We start from the raw sequence: 5,027 nt of genomic DNA on the forward strand, positions 1-5,027 counted from the left end.
AGATACTATATAGATAATAGAACTGAGAAATAGACAATGAGTCTGTCCAAGTCAAAGTCAAGTCTGAAAATTCAGAGTGAAAATTAGTCGGATAAAGACTAAGTATAACTAATAAGGCATACTGATTATGTTTTATACAATGACATTTTATACTTTAATCTATGGTTTTATATTTCAGACTTTATACATGTCGAGTAGAAACAAAATGTCAGTGTATTTCCTCATGATAATTTCCTGCGTTAAAACAGTAGTAATCATAGTACTGTTGATTACATTTTAAAACATGGCAAAAAAATCTAATCCGAATCTTTTTTTTATCCATAGTAAATATTTTTCAAAAATTATAACAAAAAACACTAAAATTTTAAATTATTTTTGTCAATAACCTTAAAATGACATACCGATTCAACGAGTCGTATAAGCAGACTGCAATAGAAATGCAAACCGTACAAATATTTATGGTAGCATAGAACTATTATATCAAGAAGAGTCAGATGAAAATAGAGCGATGATTTTACTTTACGTATGCAACTGTACAACCGTTAAGAAGGCTGGAAGTGGAGGCTGGTTGAAAGCAGCGTAGGACAGAGTGTTTTGGCACACCATAGAGGATATGCCCAGCAGTTGAACCATAAAGGCTGAAGTGATGATGATACAACTGTACATGCATATTATATAGTCTGTTGGGCAGTATATATATATAATGCCAACTTTTAAGCTTTGGAAAATAATCATACTTAATTGTTTTATCGTTAAAATATTTATAATTAATAATACAATAACACCTTGTATAAAAAAAACATAGAAAATGATCGGAAAAGAAGTACGCATGCCTCTTATTTTGCCATGCGGATATTTACATTACTTTATAACTTCCAAAGAAATTATTTTTGAAATTTTAATATTCACACGTCGACATAGTCGGTTGTGCCACACTTTTGAGAATAGATTCTGACGAATTATCGTGCGTGTAATCACCGCCTTCAACGTCAAGTTTAATTATTTTCGAAACACAAATTTGTCTTAATTTCAGTTGTGTCAGGGTCGGCCCCTCAATAGAGGGGTCCGCCGTCCGAGGTTCGAATTTCAGGCACGTACTTTTGATAAATTCTATTAAAAGCAACTGAATTGAAAAAAAAAAGTGAGGAAACTTTCATACCTGAGAGATTTAAAGTTCTCAAATCCAAGTGAAGTCTACGAAGAAGAATCACACTTGACCAGCGCGGCGGAATATGACCTTATCCTTTTCATTCTGAGAGGAGACTCGTACGTAGCAAAGAAACCGTGATAGGATGATAATGATAAAGTGCCGTCGAGATATAATACGAATAATAGCTTATCTTCCTGACGAAGTCACGTCTCTTCTAGGATTTAGTTACTCTTTAAATGAGACAATGTACGATCACAACGAAAATGATTCGATTGAGCCCGTTTAAGTTTCTTCCAATAAAGTATTTATGAATATTTCATACGTTGCTTACACTGCAATGTATCTGAAAGCATTTACTTCGTTTTGAATTCTGAATTTTACTACATCATAAAACTTTTTCGTAGACTAGCTATTGAAGTTATAAAATGCATTGTAACATATTCTAGCTACGGATCATTTGTTATTAAAATTCAACGTAAATGTTAACCAAAATTAACAATACCTATTTAATCAATTTAGATCAAACTAATTTAAAAAAAAAATCAAAAATATGTGAAGGCAACCAATACGCACTTGGCCAGCGCGGTGGACTATGGCCTAATCAATCTGAATCTGAAAGGAGACCCGTGCCCAGTAGTGGGACAATAAGGGATTGATGACGATGAAAGTAATAACTCTAATACATTTATAATTTTCTCGCTATGCTGTTTTATATGTAAATGGACATACGTAATTATGAACTCTATATTATTATTGAATTCATATTGATGAATATTTATTAAGATTAATATGTCGCATTGTAACACAATACGTTTCAAACTTTTGAAATACCAACGAGTGCTCTTATTCCAGAGAAAATTTTGCTTGAGCTATACAAATCTGAAAAGCCATTGACCAGAGCCAGTTGTTTGAATATTTTTGACCTTTTTAGTGAAAGCTTTTAAGAGCACTTAATACGATATAGATACCACAATGGATTTTATTGCTGTTGTTTTACATTTAATCCACACAAATCTGTGTTTAAATTGTATTGTGTTATTTGAGTTGAAATTAAGTTCTCTTGCAAACATATTCAAGAGAAAACATTAAGACTAAACATATTGATACATTAGTTTTGGAGCTTGATTTTTCATCTTTATATATGGCAATTTCATATATAACGTGTTATTCAAATGTATAAGCTCCACAGTATTTCCAGTGTTGTGCCATGGACACAAAGTAGAGTACACAAGTACTAATACCCGGAACAAAACTAAAACCATCTTTTTAGATAGCCCGGAAATCGAACCCACAACTCTGTTAGTATTATATCAATTTGTAATATTTGTAATCGTCCACAAATAATTTTAATGCCAAGCACGAAATCCGTGGGGCTTCCGTTGTTGTTAATAACACTCATATAGCATTTTAATGAAGGCGCCTCGCCAGATGTTTAATTTCTCCCTAATGAAATCTGCGCCCCTATTAACGGATTTCCATTTTCATACAAAATGTTGATAAAACGGAAAAGCTTTTTATTAAATATACACAATTCCATTGCGTTTAACTGTAAATTCAGTTGCAGGTATTGCTTTATATAACATTGAAGTAACAAACAAGCATGCAGTTTACTTGATGATTAGTGGCTACTGCCGCACATGGAGTTCTGTAATCAACTCCAACTACGATAATATTCCTACATAAGGTTAGATGTGAGGGTAGATGTGTACCTTGCTACTCTAAGTTACCTGCTACATTCATGTTATCAAGCAAAATAGGTGTGGCGATGGTGCCCTCGGAATCGAACCACAAGGTGTTCTACCAGCTTCACATAATATTAAAATTGTCATATTCGCTTTCCTCAATCAAACATTTTGGATTTGAAAAACTCAGTACAAAGACAAAAATGCCTACTAACAGTACGAAACGCACATGAACAGAAATGCAACATCACCACTTAACTTCATTTTCGTCTAAGATGTTACAGAGTTATGAGAGTTATAAAAACTCGAACGAGCAAACGGTTTGTCACACCATATAACTTTTCCTTTGTTTTCTGTCACGTTCACGTATTTATACTTCCGTTTTCATAAAGGCGCAGGGGGAATAAAACCAAGCTAACTGTGAGCGAGTGAAGAATGAACAGTGAATATTTCAAACAAAAAGTGATTGTCCCTTTGTCCCTCGGTCAGATATATGACACAAACTTTTACTCTGTTTTTCGTTTTAAGAACAAATTGTCCGCGATGTTTTTATGTAGCACAGTGGAAGATCGCCTTAAACTTAACCTAATCTTTTATTTTAATAAGTTTTTGGTTAAACTTAATAGTTATGAGTGAACTTAACTCTTGTTACAACATAGCGCCTCAGATTTAATGATGTTGTGCCTTTATTATAAACTAATCGTCACAATATATTTTCATCGTTAAAAGAAAAATTCTCAAGATGCGAGAAGTCTACATTGGTAGCACTGTATCTACTACTGATTGCAGTACTAGGGCGATGGACAATGACTATTGTTTTTTCTTCCTAATTTTCCTAGTTTATTAAAAGATAAACCCGTGTATAGCAATAAGACAACAACAAGTTACTGTGACCATTAACTACAAATAGAACAGGAGTCATACCCTAAGTTAATTACACATATTAGGTATGTAGATTTCTACCTCTTAAATTTAGACTGAAAAATTCAAAACAATCAAGAATACAGCATTTTTGTTTTTGTGACAGGCATAGTGATTCTTTTACATTCGAACAAGGATACGAAGTGATTTGGCAAAAGAAAATATAATATTTCTATTTCTACAAAAGTAATAGTAACGAAGTCTATGTCCCGGTATTTAGGTATAGTGCCTGAGGCTTTCCTTTGGAACTGTTGTTCTTATCTGAAAGGTGTCTTCCCTTTGACCGTTTGAAGTGGGTGCTTTTGAAGAAGGGTTAGCCCGCCAATTGATTAGATATAATTATTTTCCATTAATTACTGGCCTAAAATTTGTAATATCAGTTTGAAATTTTGATAAAAGCTTTCGAGTTAAATTGGTAATTTTGGCTTGGCATTATGTAAATAGTTTGTAAGTAATTAATTTGTTGTTTTACATTGTTAGACTTACAACTCATTTTACATTGTTAGGCCTTAGTATATTATAAATTGTTTACAAAAACAATAAAAGTTATATCAATTTCATAATTTGTTCGCTAAATGAAATTAATCTGAAATCTGTATCTACGTATAACGCGGTCCAAGATGTTAATTACGAGTACCACTATATTATAGCAAACTGCGCCTTTATTTATACCAGAATATAAAAAATAGGTTAACTTAAAGTTATCATATATTTTAGACCTGAAACGTATTCAAACTCAGGCATTTTAAGTAGGATTCTTTATAAATATATAAAGAGTATTTTCTTTGCTACAATGCCAAACCAAGAGATTGTTACAATGCCAAACGAGATATTGATCCTTAACACATTTCAATATGGTTGTAACTGAAATTATTTATTAAAATAGAAAACGCTCACTACCATTTCACTAACGCATATAAATTTATCTTGGAATTGTAAACAAGAGCCGAATTTGTTCAAATAGCTTTTGAGTTTCCATAATTGCTCTCAAACATCCAAAATTTTATCTGTTCAAACTAATTAACAACTCAACTCGAATAGAACTTCGAAAACAGAAGTCAACAAATTATTCCCTCAAAGTTTAAAACATAGCATTGCCATGTCCATTGTCCTATATAAAATCTTTCCGTGATTATATACAGCATATACAATATTTAAATTCAATTTTGTACGATCCAGCTCGAAGGCCCGTCAAAATACTGCGCGGTCCAGCTCGAAAGTCAGATCGAAATTGTAGGGCACGTACAGAACGTCTATAGGCTGTCGCCGAGCAC

The sequence above is a fragment of the Epargyreus clarus genome, unplaced genomic scaffold (genome assembly GCF_041222505.1).
Source record: "Epargyreus clarus isolate Ecla_fem2 unplaced genomic scaffold, WU_Ecla_fem_2.2 ptg000017l, whole genome shotgun sequence".
Lineage (NCBI taxonomy): Eukaryota > Metazoa > Arthropoda > Insecta > Lepidoptera > Hesperiidae > Epargyreus > Epargyreus clarus.